At 38.0% G+C, this 19,152-nt stretch overlaps 1 protein-coding gene across 17 annotated transcripts in view; it reads left to right on the top strand.

Moving 5' to 3' along the window:
* The window catches only part of ADGRL3 (adhesion G protein-coupled receptor L3), a 762,953-nt gene that overhangs the window by 512,329 nt on the left and 231,472 nt on the right, over positions 1 to 19,152 (top strand). The gene's annotated exons all lie outside the window — the stretch shown is intronic.

Raw genomic sequence — 19,152 nt, 5'->3', positions numbered from 1 at the left:
AATAGTTTATTTTGTAATGTATAAATTAAAAAATGTGTACTTTAAATGGATACCACCTATTTAAAGATTTTTGAAAGAAACTAGTCATACAAAAGTTAAAATAACATTTATAATTATATAGTCCAAATACAGAATGTGGTTTTCTCTTTTTAAAAATATTTGTTACTGATTTCCAAACATTTTATAAGTATCCTAAGGTTAATTTTTCAGTTCAAAGTATTGCAGTACATTTTCTTATATCTTCAAAAGTATTAATTACTTTTGATATAATAAAAGTCTTTAGGTCTGACTTTCAGGAGCATGTTTTCTCTAATGCTATTTCTCCAGTCAGGAGTCTCTTATCTTTTCTATTCACTAAGTTTCTACCAGTGTTTCAAGGCTCCTCTCTCTGTTCAGTTCCTCTGCAAGCTTCCCTGGGCTCTGCACCAGGGAGGAGCTCAGTGGATGTCTCTGTTCCCCAAGTGCTCCCTAGAGCCCCCAACTCCACTTCTCTGAGCTTGCCTCCACCTTTCACACCTAAGACATTGTCTTTTAGTTTTCAGTGCCCATGTTTCCCTTCCTCTTCTGTAAGATCCTTGTGGGGAGAGAGTGTCAGAATTACTGTTCTCCTCCAGCCACTGGTCAGTGCGTGGCACACACTGGGCAGTCACAGGACAATTTATAAGTGGCTGAAGTTTAAAGCGACAGCCTAGATGCTGAAGGATGCATCCTGGGTGTTCAAGCAGAAAATGGAATAGGGACCATAGGGGAATCTTACCAAGAGGGAAACAGATTGAATGGAAACATGGGTATGTCCGAGCAGTGATATTTTTAAGGAAAGATGCTGGGCAAACAGTAAAATGGGAATGGTTTGAGAGGAAGAGAGTGGAAAGATGCAATAGGGCAGATCGTGAAAGACTCTGTATCACACATGCAGAGGAGTTGGTATTTTATTCTGGAAAATAATGTGGAATATTTTTTTTCATTTATTTATTTATTACTTTATTGCCTAAAGTTTTACATATGTCTCTTTTTTCCTCAATTGACCCCCCTCTACCCAGTCATTCTCACACTGGGCAAGCCCCCACCACCCTAATGTCTGTGTCTACTGGTTTTGCTGATATGCATGTATTTAAGTCCTTTTGATGGAATACTTTTCATTTTTAAAAAATCACTATTCCCTAATCAGTGGGACACTACATTGTACCATGATTGGTTCTTGATATGAGAAAAATACCTGTGGCTTCAGTGTAGGTGAAGAGATTGGCAGAGGAGTACCGGTAAAAGATGACTGGAGAATTAGTTAGGCCATGTGTCATTGGCAGTGGCTGGGCCTGAGAAATATTTTGAAGAGACGTGTCAGTTAGCTGAACAGAACAGGGGGAGGAACAAAAATGCCTCTAAAGTTTCTATGTTGATTAACAGCTTGGATGCGTATGACATAATCCCTCACCATGAGGAATGGATGCATTTTACATTGATGCGAGATGTTTTTTAGATATGCTAATTCTTAGCAAAATGGTGTTGCTCTGAAAGATGTAAACCTACTTATGCAAGTTGGTGACCTCAATATAATTCACTTTTTCAGACATGCTCTCAGTGTGATTTGGGAAGAGCTCTGTAAGCTCTCGCATAGGATATGCAGTAATCCACTCTAAAAGTTAGTGGCTTTAAACAAGAAACATTTGTTGCAGTTCTCAGAGGCTGTTGAGTCACGTGAGCGCTGACTTGGATGCTTAGCAGTTGGCAGATGGTTGGTTCTGTGGGGGAGGGAGCTCACATGTGTGGTAGTCAACTTGATGTCATTTGAGGTGATGGCCATATGGCTCTCATTACCCAGCAGCCTAGCACAGGTGCATTCCCATGGTGATAGGATTTCCAGCCGTATATAAACAAGCCCCAGAGTTCAGATGTTTTTCAGGACTCTGCCTGCGTCATGTTTGCTACATCCCATTGGCCAAAGCAAGTTAGCGGACCCCAGGCGTGAAGGAGCAGAAATAGATCCCATCCAAAGGACCACGAATACACATAAAAAGAGGACTCTGGGGCAGATAAAGAGTGAAATAAATTTAGAAGGAGATAAGACAAAAACTAGCTGGTAAAATGAAAAGGTTTAGAGCTAATAAACTTAAACTTCGGAGTTCGAGAACTTCCTTGTTTTAGTTTCTTCAACTACTAGCTAGATCAGAAATGAGAACTTCACAGTATCTTTGTGAAGATTAGGAGTGATACAGAATAAAGTCTGGTATCCGGTAGGCCCTAGATAAAGTGTGGCTATTGCTATGTACTTCGGGGTTCATTGCTGTGGCAAATGGAAGAAATTGGTCTTCGGAGCCAAGGCAGACTTGCATGACCTTAGAATGATTGTCTTGATAAGTTCCAGTTCTCGTATCATTTATCTACTTATGTTGACCTAAAGACCCTCCTAAACTGGTTGGTGATTAATGCAATTGCAGCTATATTCTGCATGTGCCATAGTTCTACAGTTTAAAAAAAAATTCCTAATTAGATAAAGAGGCTTATACAAAGCACCAAAATAACATTGCAGACATTCATGTGCTTGTTTTTTTTCTTAAACCTAATATTTTATTTCTAAAATACTGTGGAAATGGGATAGAGTTGGCATTATAGCATTACTTTGGAACAATAAAATATTTCTTTTCAATTTTCAACCATCACTCCTCACCTTTATTTACTATTTTTAATTATACTGTAAACTGATGTTAATATTTATATGCAGTCAAATTATACAAATGAACTATATTATATCTACTGGTAGAAAGATATAGATATATGAAGATACAAATATAGATAGTTATTTAAGTATAAATATAGGAACAGAAAGAGGGCCTCTTATCAAATTAATGCATTTGTTTATCAAATGTATTTTTTCTTTGGTATCGTGCATCTTAAATTGTGGCCAGCATGCCTTTATTAACCATGTGGGAAATGTAGAAGTAAGTTACCAAATAGCCTTGAATAAAAAGTTGTGATCTGCATTTCGAAGTGCCAAAATTCAGTGTCACTTAGTGTTGAGTAAATTTGAGAGGTTCTATTCTTTAAGTCCAATGTGACCATACATGGCATTTGGTCACATAATTTATGCCTGTGGTGACTTTATGTGCATTCTTCAATTTACAGATTCTATTACTGAATAGAGGTGTAAATTCTGATAGTTTACTAGTGCATTAATGTCACAATACATTACAAGGTAATTAACCAGAGCTGCCACTATAAATAGAAAAATAGTCACAGCCCTCACTATAAACTACTTCATAAAAGTAAGATCCTGAATCAGCATTCACCATTATAGTGATTTTTCTTGCCATACGTCTCATTAATCTGGAAAAATAGCTTCATCTAGAAGCACTATTATTTTTAAAGCTTTCATTATGAAAATAAAGTCATTATAATTTTGTAGTTAACGTAATGAGATTGATTGCATATTTCCATACGCAAATAACTCCTATACACTTTGAAGACGTATTTCCCAATTTTATATATTTTAATTGTAAGTGAAAGACTACTTTGGTACTTTTCTAGCAGATTTGTGATAAGCACACAAGTGAGTTCTTGGAAGGGTGCATTAAGAGTTGCAGTTCTGAAGGTCATGTTTTCTCACCAACTATCGTTCCCCCCTCTGCCCCCATCGAGCCTTTATTTTGCCTCCTATCTACCCACATGAAAACAGTTCAACCCCAGAACTGTGTCTATATTACAGTCAGGATCACTCAATGAAGATACTTGGGTGAGATTTTGTGCTGGAAACTGAATCACAATCCTAAACAAAGGCTTATATTATTTGACAATTGAATATAAAAGTTGGAGAATGCCCTTCAGATGTAACTGCTATTTTATTTTTGGCTTTGTCTTGTTTCATTGTTTTCTTATACAATTTGGTGATAACCTTACAGTCAATTATAGAACCCAACCTAGTAATTCTTTACAACCTCACTAGCAATTCAAGTTAGATAAATTGTTAATTAGCAACAGAAAATTAACTTCTAAAAACAATTTCCACTTATATTACTAAAGATGATATTTTTATGTTCTGCTACATAAAAAAAAAATTGAAAGTAACCAGATATATAATACTTCACCTTCCAATATGGTAAACCACTAGTAATAAAGCTGATGAATACAGCATTGTATTTAATTTGTATATTTTGTATAATATTTTTTAAGTACAGTCTTATATTTAATCATAAGTCTAATATTAACTATAATGTGTGCATTTGCTAATTATTGATAGTTGCAATTTATAGTCAGAGAAAAATCTAAAATATTTGGGGACATTTGAAAAACTGCATTTTTTTTCTTTTTCTTTTTTCCTGTAATAACCTGAGTAATATAAACATGGTTTCATTGGCACATAATCAATGAAATAGAATCATGCTAGGCATGAAGTTTCTGTGTAAATTGTGTTACATTCAGCAAATCTTACACACTGAAAATGTTTTTTAAAGTTTGAAATAAACAGATGGTTTTGCTTGATGCATCTATATTAAAAATAGGCTCAAGCCAAAGATTTAGCATCACAAATTAGAGACATTAACACACAAAATTATCTAGTAAGATGTAAAAACATTTGAAATTGATTAAAATAAAAAAAGGAACTAGACATCTGGCATTCTTATTGAGGAGTTTCCAGGCCTTTCATATTCATGTGGTGTTTTGATAACGTATCTGGTTAGCAGACATTATATACTAGAATGTAATTCCATAGCTTCAGCCACTCTTAACCCAAAGAAATAAAAAGGAAAGTTACACATAACAGGGTGCTTTGATTATGTTAAATAAATACCCCTTTCCTACACTTGTAAATGCCAACAACTACTAGATAGAAAAATATAGTTCATTAATGTAAATTGTAAACAACACTCCCATTTATTAAGTGTGTATCTTGTATCTGATAGATACAAAATATTTTATACATATTATCTCATTAAGTATTACCAAGGATGCTATCACTTTTTCATTCAGACTTATTGTTCATCACAATATTTCTAGCACCAAGCATACTATTGTAATATTATATGGTAATCACTGAATTTGGTTTGAATTTTATGGAAGTTAAATTATAAGCTTAAAGGTAAAATGTACATTTTATTTTTTAATATTCTTAGGAGTAAGTATAAGGGTTTTGTAAGTTATATTTTCCAAATATGTATGTTGTTGGTGATAACCCCAATTTGCCAACCATATGATCATTGACAAACCCATAGCCACAGCAACAACCTCTTTCCCAGTGTTGTTTATGTACCAAATATCAAATATAATAGTATATGTAAAATTACTACAGACCCTATAGAATGCTCTGCAAATAGAATTTAATATAACTTAGCAGCAACACTGTATAAATCTAGTCTAAAACTGGATATAGCTCATAAAAAAATGGTAAGATCAAGAAAATAAGTCCTCAAGAGAGTTTGCCATGGCCTTATAATCTTTAAATCCTGTTGGTTTAATTATGTTACTGTTTCATATGAAACATAACCTTATTCTATATATTTAAAATCTCAAACGTGTATCAAACAATAACTATACCTCAGCCCTGGCCAGTGTGGAGCAGTTGATTGAGTGTCCTCCCAGGAACCAAGATGCCACCTGTAGGATTCCAGGGCACTTGCCAGGGTTGCTGTTGCTGCCGGATCCTCAAGAGGGGGTGTACAGGAGGCAGCCAACTGATGTTTCTCTCTTTCTCCCCTTTCCCTTCCTCTCTCTCTAAAATCAATAAAAATATATATATTATTAAAAATGTACATCAGCTTTTCTCTGTGATCTCCTGAAAGAGTTACTTTCTTTTTATATTTAACTAAGATTTTCTGTGCAGCTGCATCTTAGACATGATTTAGATTCCAAAGTTAATGGGAGAGGATTAAAAATGAAGGGGGGAAAACTTGAAAAAACTCCTCTGAATTATCCTTAAAATATAGTATCTCCAATAGTGAGTTATTCCTTAATATCAGAAAATGTGAACACAAAAATACCCCAACTCTCTTTTGGATATGGAGATACTTATGTGCTGAGTGGTGTAAGGAGACACACAACTGAGAGAGCATTATCCCTATTCCTCCAGCCATGAGCTCACTGAGTAAAATGGGAAGAGGAATCTTCCCCCAAAATCCTTCTGAATGTACATATTTAAATGTAAGTCAAATTAATTTTCATGTGTCTCTACTATAGTGAGTTACTATTATGTGCCGGGCACTCCATAGGGGACTGACAATGTAGTGAGGCACAAGAGGGAAAAGATTTGAGTCCTCATGGACTTCACCTTGTCATGGGGAGGTAAACAGTATATCAATTATGCATTAGACAAGATCATGAACAGGCTGTGATTAAAGATATAAAAAAGATATAAAGGCGGAAAATCAAGGAAAACTGCTCCAGTGAGGTAAATATTGAGCTGAACTGAGAGGAATAAAAGTAAGTTGGCCTTGACTTAAGTTGAAGGACAGTATAACTAGAGTTCCTAACCTAGAAAAGTACTGGTTTGCCAGTTCACTAAGGAGGGCCTCTGAGGAGCCAGTCCTTGATGGAATTGTGCTGTTTGCTAGTCTGTCAAGAAGCAGCACTCTAAACAGGGGAAAGAAACTATGATTTAATAAAAAACATAATAACAAATGGGCATGATAATTTGTGAACCACAGTGGGAGTGGATGGGTTCTGGGGATATACCCTATTTCCCCGAAAATAATACAGTGTCTTATATTAATTTTTGTTCCCAAAGATGCACTAGGTCTTATTTTCAGGGGATGTCTTATTTTTCCATGTGCTAGGTCTTATTTTCGGAGGATGTCTTATTTTTGGGGAAACACGGTAGTATTTAGACAGGACTCAGATTATGCAGGGCCTTTTCAAAGAAAAACAAAACAAAACAGCCGAAACTGGTTTGGCTCAGTGGTAGAGCGTCTGTCTGCAGACTGAAGGGTCCCAGGTTCAATTCCAGTCAAGGGCATATACGTTGGTTGCGGGCACATCCCCGGTGAGGGATGTGCAAGAGGCAGCTGGTTGGTGTTTCTCTCTCATCAACGTTTCTAGCTCTCAATCTCTCTCCCTTCCTCTCTGTAAAAAAATCAATAAAATATATTTAGAAAAAGAAAAAAGAAAAACAAAACAAAACAAAGAGCTGGACAGCAAGCAAAGTGTTAAGAACAATCCCCCCCCCCCCCCCCCCAAAGAGACAATAGTATTGAAATGCCATAGATTCCAAATACAGCATAAATAAGTGGGAATTTATAGCCAAGGAACAGAGTTGGGGCAGGGGCAGTGTGGGTTCCTGGATAGAAAATTACTAAATTAGGAGTGAAGGGGATTCTGGAACCACTCCATAGGCTTCTAGCTGAAGACAGGACAGGGTGATCAGATACCGCCAGGAGGGGTGGAGGATGAGGAACCAGACCAGGTAGCTAGGGCTTTTGGGTACCCAGAGTGGGAGTTCTGGTTAAACGGCCTTAGCAGGATTCTTGCTAAAACTGGATTTTGCGGGGAACTGCACAGATGGGCTCAGGAGAAGGTTCAGGAACCTAGTCAAAGTTTGGTCAAGCAGAGAATCTTTGTGAGCTCTGTGGGCCATGAAAGCAGCTGGGGTTTTAAGAGCTATGAGAATCCCTAAAGGGTTTTTACACAGAGCAATTCATAATCTGATTCCAATTTTCAAAAGATGACTGTTGCTACAGGGAGAGTGGAGAATGGCTTAGGGAGAAGTAAATCCCATCATATTGGTGTGGCCTTTCCTTAAAATTTCATTTGCAAGAGGGAATTCTTTCCCCCTTACCAATTAAATTCTCTGCATATTCTCTGTTCCTCCTTTCCCCGCCATTTCCCACCTTACTGGCTTCTTGGTAAGGTGATTGCCTGTCTCTGACCCAGAAGTAGCAAAAGAATTTGGAAGCAGGTGAATTAAGATTGCTGTGGGAGGAAGTGCTAAACACCTAGGAAGCCAGGCCTGAGGGAGCAGATGCCTGGATTCCACTTAATGCCCTGGAGCTACAGTCTGGCAGGGAGGAAGAGCATGGACTGCTCACAGGTAACCCAAGGAAAGATTGCACACGCTGAGTCCTGAAGGATCAAATTCTCCTGCTAGGCACCCTGAATACTGATCCCATTAAAATGAGGATAGATATTGGAAGATCTTCAAGCACAGAAGGCATTCATACAACTCCTGCATAAAAATGGTTGGATGACTCCAATGTTCAGGGTGAATTGAGAGCTGGGAATTAGTAGGTTATTTCAAGAAAGGGTTCTTGAGAATGTAATCCAGAAGAGAGTAGCAATGGAATTAAAGGGGATCTGGTGTGGTAGGCACTGCAGGTAAAGCGGAAAAAGTCTTGGTGACCGGTGGGATATGTGGAGAGGGTGTTAAAAGGCAATTCCTTGATTTCTAATTTGCATCGTTTGGGTAGACATTGATACTGTTCTGGAAGATGACAGTCATCCACATTCGAGCTAAACGTTACACCTTATTAATTCTTTGAAAATAGTGTAACTTGAAATGTGGCCGGAAACAGCTTCCTTTCAGGTTGTAGTTGATACAAAATGTAATGTCAGCAGTACCTGAGACCTATAGCCTTTTACAGGTCATCGGATCGGCCCTTTTGTTACCAGGTGGTTAGTTATTTCAATAGGTAATCTGTTTAGAAAAGTTCGACGAGTGGATTTATGTGACACTGAGTTTGATGAAGTTCTTTTCTGGAACCTAAAAAAGTCATGCCTGCCAGGCTTTATTTAGGCAGTAATGAATGAATAAATGAAGCCCCGCCCGCAGAGTGAAAACCACCTCCGGTTCCCAAATGGCCCGGGCCTTGCTTTGGCTTCCCTGTGCTGAGCAGTTGTACTTCTCCGCTGCAGACCTGTGTGCATCCGAGAGGGGCACCTCAGGGCATCCTTGTTTGTTAGACAAAACCGGTCCTGAAGACAGAACACAGAGCGTCCTGGCTGCCCTGCAAGCACATAAAGCCCGGATTGCCAGCTGGAAAGCGTGTTAGCCTTGTGTTTCTGGTTTCTGACAGTAAAAAATAAAAAGGCAGGCATTTAAGTTATGTTCCTATTGTTAGCCCCCGTTACATAAAAATGTGATGTTGACATAGGACATGGCTTTGCAGAAGCAAATGCTCAGGTTTAAGTCTCCCCTCCAAGAAAGTCTGTGGTGTCATTTTTCTTTCTAAAAATCTCCCCTGCTCAAATGCTTTCTGATGCGTTTAAATGCACAGGGCCTGTTCCTCTGGAGAACGGCTTAGTGGAGTACTTCATTTTGCACTTTATTGAAATGTGTGCTTGGAAAACATCGGTGCAATTTGCCATGTTCCACCTGGCACCGGCAACAGCTGGAGCCTGGACCCTTTCCGAAGGCCTCTGCTCTTACGGCGCTAATCTAAGGCTAATGCCACATTGAGAGCTACCTCCTGCCCCGCGCTCTGTTAAACATGTCCAAGGTAAAAGAAAGAGCGGAATATTTTCATGTAGATGCCAGCTGTTTTTCCTTTGTCTTCCCTTTCCATTTCCAGTACTCTAAAACTATCACTACCGGCCATGCTCTTAACTTTAAAATATTTATAGGGAAAAGATTTGTTTTCAGTGAGCAGATGGGCCAGTTCGAAGACAAGCTGCTATATATGAATAAGCATACGTGGTGCTTTAGCAGCAAAGGAGCCTAGTTTGACATTTCCTCCGGATGATTTGTATGGCCTATCACTGTCGCACCTGGTGCGGGGACAATAAATGGGCCCTTAATAGTCATGCAGTGTGTGAACGCCGTCCATTATAACTGCATTATGTCAGAAATCATCATCTATTACTGAATGGCAGGCACTTCATTTATAATCGGTTGCCCTGTGGAATTAGTGGCCACACAAATGAATGGTGCATTCATGCCACTTTGACTGTAAACTTCCTTCTCCTAATACTGGCCCCTTTTGTAAACACACGGAATTGACTTGCTCTCCATCCCCCTTTGGGATTTCAGAATACAAGTTGCTTTGTTTATAGTTATGAAATTTGAAAAGAGGGCAAGTGTGAGTTACATATGATATAAAATCCCATCTATTCACGGACATATCTGTTTAAAATAACAATGCAGTTCTTCAGTTCCCTTCACTCTAGGACATAAGTTTGATTTTGGTAAAGTGACAATGCTCCATGCTCTTGAGAAATAAAACAAAATTCCCTAGCGACCTGCTGCACAACCATGTGCATAGCATTAACAGGACTGACGTGTACACATCAACACTTAAGAAAAAAATTCCTCTGATATTTTTTTTTTTTGCCACAACAAAAAGTAACTTCCCCACTGGACACTATAATCAAGTATATATTCCATCGTGGCCCCAATGACAAGAAATGGACAAGAGAGACAGTGAAAAGAAAAAGAAGCTGAGATTTGGGACCGAGGAGCTGAGGGACATAGAAAAAAGAGCCCGGGGATTCGTGCTTTGTGTGCTTTCAGAATTAATGGTCCCAGCCGGCATCTCCAGAACCTTCAGGCCTTTTTCTTCAGGCTTAAGAACACACAGTCAGGACTTTACCGTGTCCTTTGTCAAGGTCACCGTCAGAGAAGGCTTCCGTCATTGTGAAGATTCCCGATGGAAATTACTATCTGAAAAAGTTCCTTTCAGAGACGACTCAGCTGCTGTCTCATGAGGACCCTCAGATGGGGGCGGTGGTAGACACGCTCTTTGGGAAAAGAAATCTCAGTCAGTTTGCAGTCAATAAGACTATTGGACCTTCCAGATTATGGAGGGGTCGGGGTTGTGGGGAGCGAGGAGGAACTGATTGCTGCAAACAGGAAAATGTTAACAAATGGATAAGACAGTTGGATGGTATGAAAATTAATCTACATTAGTTACCAATGCCATATTATGGTTGTCTTACTATTTGAAAGGCTGAGGTTGCCAAAAAGAAGGCTGTGCCTGCATCATAATGTTATAATCTGGCAGGCTTTCACTAGTTTTAGTTTTTGTTTGTTTGTTTGTTTTTTATATATTTTTTATTGATTTTTTTACAGTGAGGAAGAGGGAGGGATAGAGAGTTAGAAACATTGATGAGAGAGAAACATCGATCAGCTGCCTCTTGAAAACCCCCCCCCACCACCACCCACTGGGAATGTGCCCACAACCAAGGTACATGCCCTTGACCGGAATCGAACCCGAGACCCTTCAGTTCACAGGCCGACTCTCTATCTACTGAGCCAAACCGGTTTTGGCAAATGGATAAGACAGTTGTATGTGTCAATGTCACTAACACTGGAAACAAGGCAACAGATTATTCACGTCTTCATTGGAGTTATAAACTTTCAGAAGCCCTGCATTTTGGAAGGGATGTCTTACCGGAAATTGTCAGAAAAAAAAAAAAAAAAAAAGGAGAAATAAGGGGACAACAAGAGAGTTTTATTCCGAATATCTGAAAGACCTAAAAAGTTCTGTGAAAGAATGAAATTGCAGCCTTGCTACATGGATACATTTGTAATCTGCACCGGCAGAGCTGCCTCTAATTTTTTGTCTCTGTAGATACCAAGGATCAGTAGACACATCCATTGGCTTGAGTGAATGGAGTTGTAGACGAGGATCTTTTGATGATGAAGCCCAATAAGAGGAAGGTGTATTAGGTGAAAACTCATGCCAAAGTGGCTTAGAGGGACTCAGGCTGAGAAGTTGTAGGGATGCAGGCGTCCGTCCTGGTGAACTGATCAAGACTGCTGCCTTTTACAGATCTGAACCCCCAGGCAAGTGTAGCCAGAATCCGAGGGGAGCTGGCAGCAAGGCTCAGCAGGCTGGCAGCAGACCCGATGCCTGCAGAGTTAGCTTCACGCAGGAGAGCCCTGAGCCAGTGCAAGCAGGAGCTGGCTGACTAGACTGCAGTGCCTGCTCTAAACCACTGGACTGGTACTTGGCAGGGGCCTCCGGTCCTTTACTCTCCTTCCCCTATTGTCTTACGTGTGTCTTTCTCAGGTCTTCATTGGATTGCCATCTGGAAAATCTAGCTTGCTCATTTGGAACCTTATTAGAAAATCTGGTTTTATAATGGCTTGACTAAGCCAGAGTCATTGTTTTTCTCACCTTTCCTACTATCACGTATAGGTAGGGCCACATATTTCTCTGTGGTATCAAGATCTACTGGCAAGATCTTGAGTGCTTTTATGGGCAAAATAAAAATTAAGGACTATCACCATCTGAAAAATAAAAAGAAGAAATATGGTTTTATTTGTATCCTTATCCTCACATTCATTTTATTTTTGCTGGTTATGCCAAGACTGAATTAGGACTAAAGCATATATCATGTTGTATAAGTGGTAGGAAAAAGTTGGGCTACACTGAATTTTTATGCAAAATAACTCACGTAATTCTTGCAAGGGCTCTTGGTTCATGCTACATTAAACACGTGCAAAGGTGAACACTTTGCCTTTTTGTTTTCTGCTATATTTATGGTCTTCAAAGACCATATTAATAAGTAGTTGCATTTATTATACACACTGGAGTTGGGCTTAACCCCTGCTAAGAAACAAAGCAAGTTCAAGAATATATTTTAAATGTTTAAAAAGAAATGTAAACATGTTAATAAAGTAAAAATCTTGAAAAAATTAATGAAATAGCACATGGTAGAAAATAGTTTAACAGTAATTTATAATTTTATGATAGCAACATGGAGCAAGCCCATAGTCTAATTATAATTTATTCAGTGTATCTGCTATTACAATGAAAAGCTAAATATCAAATTTAAAATCAAGAAACCTCATGTTTTAGTTTCTGAGAAATGCAGAGATATTTTGACTGTTTTTACAGTGATTTAAATTATACTTAAATCTTACTTCAAACTCTAATCATTTAATAAATGTTTGTTAAATTTAATAGAACATTTTGAGATATAGCACCTATGGTATTTTAAGCCATAGGGCAACGAAATGTAAATTGCTTTCAGTTCAGTAAAAATAGAGTAATTTTAAAATATAAGAAATTCTTTTCCCTCTTGGGTATCATTAGAATCATTATTAAGTCAGATCCATTAAACAGCTGGGAATTTGGGAACAATAATTAGATTCGTTTGCAGAAATTGATTGAAGAATATCTTATCTAAAGAAAAATAGCATACAGTAGCCCCTCCCCCCAGTGGACATCTGACCTGCAAGGCAGCAGGGAATTCTGCACGTACTATGGTTTTTCTTACGCATACATACCTATGATAAAGTTTAATTTATAAATTAGGCAATTTCACAAGATAGGAGATCTGTTCTTATGATAGAGTTCAGCATCAATGGTGTATTTATTTCCTTATTGAGAACTTTCACCTTTTCACTTAAATGAAACACTTTATAGCTTCTCTTTGGCATATCTACCACTACTCTTGTGCTTTGGAGCCATTATTAAGTAAGGGTTACTTGAGCACCAGCACCATGATACTAGGACAGTTGATTGGATAACCTAGAGGGTTATAAGTGACTAATGTGTGGGTGATACATGCCTCAAGGATACACTGAACAAAAGGGTGACTTACTTCCTGGGTGGGACTTTGTGGGGTGGCACAAAATTTCAGAATGGTACACAACTTAAAACTTATGAGTAGCTTATGTCTGGAATTTTCCATTTAATATTTTGGCTTTGTCGTTGACTACAGGTTAACTGAAACCATGGAAAGCAAAACCATGGGATGGGGCTGGGGAACAACTATCCATTTTTCAGAATATACACTTCGACTGAGTTTATTCCTTTTGTATGTTTCACATAAGTTAAGGGACTTAATCTCTTCATATTCTAAACTAGGAAAACCATTCATTATATTAAAGATCCAAAAGTCTATGATAACTAAGAAAAAACGATCTTTGACTAGGTCCTATCAAACTGGGTGAACTCATTAATGTGTATACTGCTGAGTCACATTTGTTAGGCAAACAATTGAAGCCTTGGGAGAAAAGCCACCTGAAAACCATTGAAATGCATTGTTTCCATTATAAAACCCACTGGAGTTTTGGGGTTCTTTTTTTGCTTTAGAGGAGATGGTGTTAAATGATTGATGTGAAACTTCATAGTGCCTTGTTCGTTTTATCAATCAAATTTAAATGTGGGATATTCAGGACCTTGTACATTTCTAAAACAAAGTGAATTTGAAGTACCCATAATTTCAAATCAAGACCCAAATGTCTTCCTTATGCTAATATTTTCCTTTGAGTAACAATATTATTCATGAATGCTTATTATAGCACTTATTAACATTTCATTTTTAAATGACTGTATTTATCATGAAACAAATTTACGTCTGTTGAACTTTTTAATATGTTCTTGATTAGGGAAGGAATTGGTAGGTGATTTCCACTTATTCTGTCATGTGAAATCTTTGCCTTTATAAACACGTAATTTGAAATATGACTTTTACTCAGCTTCTGGGTAGCTGTAATATTGAATAATGGAAGAAAAAATGAAATCCAAGATTCAGGACACATGGTTATGAATGTTATTAGCAAATAAAATAAGAACAAGAAAGGTCACCACTGACTGAATGGCAATTTTAAGCCTGATACACTATTTGGTTCTTCATATAGGTTATTTCTAATTCTTATGAAAAACTAGGAAGGTAGGTGTCTTTATCCTCATTATATTATAGATATAAGAAATTGAGGCTTAGAGAAGATGAAAGTGGTGGAGCTAGGACTCTGCAAAAGAGTATAAACAGTACACAGTTTTTCTAGTCAGTAAATGATATGATAGCGATAGAGAAATACTAGTATCTATTAGAAAACAACTTAAAAAATGACAATTATCACACATCGTTATCAGTAAATAAGCCTGGTTTCCCAGAGGTGAAGCTTGGGGGAAAGCATTGCATTATTATTTTAAAGTTAAATGAAATTAATTGAATTTCATTTGTCATGCTGCCTATATGCAGTTAGCAGTAAGCTTTAGAACTGTGTTGTTTATTATTGACAGATTGTTTTGGTTTCTCATCAAACTCCCATTACTAGGCGTCACATTACCCAGACCCCAATCTGTGGCTAAATGTAAACCACATTGTGATAATATCCATATATCCATATAACTATATATATAAAACCCTAATATGCAAATAGACTGAATGGCAGAACAACCAAACAACCTTTCTCTATGATGTGCACTGACCACCGGGGGCGTTTGTGGAACATAGCAGGCATTGGCCACAGTGGGATGGTGGAGCAGATGAGTGGGGGTGCCAGACCAAGGCAGGGTGCCAGTTGCTGTCATCAGGATGAGCCTTCAGGGGTTACTGAGAATTCTTTGCTCCTCTGTGCCATGGACCTGCCAAATGCTTGTACCTGCTACCAGCACCAGCCACTATCCCTCCTCAGGGCTTCTCCACCTCCCCCTGCTCCTAAGGGGTGATTGGGGCAGCAGCCACTGCTCAAACCCACCAATGGCCCCAGCCCCGCTGGCCTTATCGCTTTGCACCATCAGCTGGTGGAAATGGGCTGTCAGCACATGGGAGCAATGGCAGTGGGAGTGGGACTGCTAGCAGAAGAGGACCTGGGGCCAAGGTGGGAGGGGTGGGGCAAGGATGTGGAGGATGGGCTGAGACACCCCCATCCTCCCCTGTGCCTACTGCAGCCTCAAGGTCCACAGTTCCTTTCAAGGTGCGTGAATTTGTACACTGAGCCCCTAGTTTAGTAATAATCACACTTGCTAAATTCTATCACTGGGGGAAAGAGGAAGAAATGTTCATGAACCACTTTGACCGTCTCATAATACAGAAAGCTAAATATCAAATTTAAAATCAAGAAACCTCATGTTTTAGTTTCTGAAAATATGCAGAGATATTTTAAGGCTATTTTTACAGTGATTTAAAATCATTAACCAGGAGCAGTATGAATCTAGCTTTAGAAAAAGGAAACAGAAATAAACAGGAAATTTTTATAAACTTTCTCATGGTAGTTAATCATTTGTCTTATTTAGGATTCTATTTAATGTAGATCATCAAGTAGATAAAATCAAGGTCATTCTGCTATTGAAACTTCAAATTTATTTATATGAAGTAAATGAGAACTTTATATGCACATTACAATTGAGTTATTTTCTGGGGAGGAAAGCTTTTTTTTTTTTTTTTCTTTCTATTTTTCAAGGTTCTTTCAGCTGGTTTAATAGTTGAATTGACATGAAACATATCAACAAGAGAAAATAACCAAATTTTATTACATACATACATACTGGAACCCCACATAGCAGGGAGGAAGATTCTCAATGTAGGAGATGTTCAGAGATAGAAAGGTAAAATGAGGTACACATGCCATTCTGAGCCAAGGAATGGGTGAGAGCCTTGAGGCTTCAGAGGAAGAGAGTAATTTATAGGCTGATAAGAAGAGCAGATGTTCAGTAATTAGATGTTTACTCTGCCATATAGATAGGTCAGAAGGGGTTATTTCTAGTAATAACTCTTATTGTGGGCAATGCTCCAATTTAGAGACTTCTGGAGAGTTAGGGGAGGGGTGGAAATTTCTCCTGTGTCCACAGGGTCTTGATTGCCTTCAGCTAAAAATAACCCACATGCCAAAGTGGAAAGCTAGGGCAAGCATGTCAAGCTCAAAGGCTAACACGGGCCAAATAAACAAGGTTAAGTTTATGTGGGCTGTAAAAAAACAAAAGCCTAAATTTTCATAGAAACGTGGTTTATTTTGATAGAGATATGATGATACAAAGGGCTGAAATAAATGAGTAATTGTTAACATGGAATAATAGTACATTTAAATATTTTTTTCTTGAACATTAACTTACCAGACACTAAATAACGGCACAAATTAATAAGCATAAGGCAAATAAACCTATTTTTCTTGTTCCCTGAAGGCAAAATATTTCCTGTTGCCCACACCAAACAAGTCAGTCCAAGACTAATAACATGTCAATCGGCTGCTAAAATATTCGCTGCCGGTATTAGTGGAGAGAAATGGTGCCCCTGCATGTAAGGTGCGTAAGGGAAATGAATGCAACAGGATTCTAATAACCAGTCATTAGTGAACATCGTAGTTCGTTATTACCGTATTTTTCGGACCATAAGACGCACTTTTTCTCCCCCAGAAGTGGGGGGGAAAAGTCCCTGCGTCTTATGGTCCAAATATAGCCTACACATATACTTTAAAAAAAAAGTTTTTTTACTTGCCCGGCTCTGTGTGGTCTCTGTGTGCTTGCCTGGCTCTAAAATGGTTCTAAATGCTGCTGTTTACTTTACAGGGTTGATTACATGTGTTTATGACTGTGATGTTGGGTTTTAATGCACATAAAATATTTTAGGACACTATTTGTTTCAGAATCTTTTTTTCTTCATTTCCCTTCTCTAAAAACTGGTGCGTCTTATGGTCCGGTGCGTCTTATGGTCCGAAAAATACGGTAATAATTATGTATAAAGGATATTGTAAAATTTAAGTTACAAAATTTTTATTAAAAAGTTTCTTACATACTGTTATATTGGCTGGGCTGCAAAAATATTCATTGTGGGCCACATGCAGCCCCCAGGCCATGAGTTTGACATACTTGCACTAGGGGGAAGCCTGTTCTGAACCCATTCACTTTGGCTAAATGTAGACATGAATGTCTAATATGTAACTATGTGTTCAACATCTTGCAGTAGAAAAACTGAAGAATCACCAACTTTCTTGTACTAAGGAATGAAATTTTATCACATGAGAACTAACTTCTCTAGTTGAAAGTTAAAACAAAAAGGACCGTCTTTTATCCTTTAAGAAAAGATCTGAAGATGCTGATTAATTTTTTTCCCTCTGTTATATTGTATTGTGCAGGAAATAAGAGGATTCATTTAACTTGATGAAAAATAAAAGGTTCATTATATAACTTCACTCTCATTAGTGTGTCTTAGTGTCTAGAGCAGATCCAAAATGATCTTTTAAGAAATCTGAGTTGAATGCTAGTAATTCTAATACAAAAGTGACCTGCAGAATGATATAAAGAGTTGTGTTAGAAAAATGATTTTTTGTTAAGAAATTTGGTAGGTAGGGTATGTGTTAGAATGTTTAAAACTATCATACTTTGTGGAGTAGTTTTAAAATGTGTGTTGTTAAACATGTTATTCTTGTTTTTATATAAACACATAGTTTATAGTTAGTTATATTGTGATTCTTGAATTAATTAACAAGAAAATAATGAATTCACCTGGTATTATTTTTCTTCTGAATTGTCATAATGTGTGAGTTCCTTTACTTCTTCTTTTTTTTTTTTTAATCCTCACCCAGGATATTTTTCCATTGATTTTAGAGAGAGTGGAAAAGGGGGAGAGATATTGCTGCGAGAGAAACACTTTGATTGGTTGGCTCCTGTATGCACCCTGACCAGAGCCCTTGTCTGGGAGGAGCCTGCAACAGAGTTACATTCCCTTGATCAGAATGGAACCTGGGACCCTTCAGTCCTCAGGTTGACTCTCTATCCACTGAGCGACACAGGCTGGGGCCTTTACTTATTTTTAATTGGTGGGTTGCTTGTTATTTAATTTTATGGTTTTAGAGATAAGACATGTGAAAAATTAGTCTGAAAATAAAAAGGCAAATACAGGGTTTCATGTGATGGCATAGAATGATGTTACCATGCTTATTTAAGAAGTTAACCATTAACAAGTTTGTGTCTATTAACTTTCACAAATACACATTAAATTATATAAAATCACATCTACACTAATAAAAGAGAAAAATGCTAATTGACTGTACGTTCGCTACGCCCACAGCCAGTCAGAGTGAGTATGCAAATTAACCCAACAATGATGGTGGTTAATTTGCATATGCTGAAGGAGGGAGGAGTGAAGATTGAAGACAGCAAAGAAGGAAAAGGGAGGAAAAGGGGAAAGCAAGGCGGCTGCCAGAGGGAAAGCTCGGGTGGGGAGGGTGGCAGCAGCACATGGCTGTGGCAGCTGCCTGCAGGAATCTTCATATAACAAAAGGGAAGCTCTAACCATTTACAATGGCAATAACACATTTTGAGTGTCTTTTGTGAATCTACCTCTGAGCTCACTCTCCTGAATCCACTAGCATCTGTACTGTCTTTAACTAGACAGGCACTACTGAACTTCTCTATCCTTGCTTTTCTCTTTTTCATTATAGTAGTTCATTTTACTAGTTCCTTGGACTTTCAGGGATTATTAGAAAGATGTTCCTTGTTTGGTTGGTTGGTTGTTTAGTTGGTTGGTTTTCCTGTTGCTCCCTCTTAAAATGAGATTTAT

This window comes from Pipistrellus kuhlii, unplaced genomic scaffold, assembly GCF_014108245.1.
Source record: "Pipistrellus kuhlii isolate mPipKuh1 unplaced genomic scaffold, mPipKuh1.p scaffold_m20_p_1, whole genome shotgun sequence".
Taxonomy (NCBI): domain Eukaryota; kingdom Metazoa; phylum Chordata; class Mammalia; order Chiroptera; family Vespertilionidae; genus Pipistrellus; species Pipistrellus kuhlii.
The sequence above is the reverse complement of the archived record's forward strand: the minus strand, read 5'-3'. Positions and strand labels throughout refer to the sequence as shown.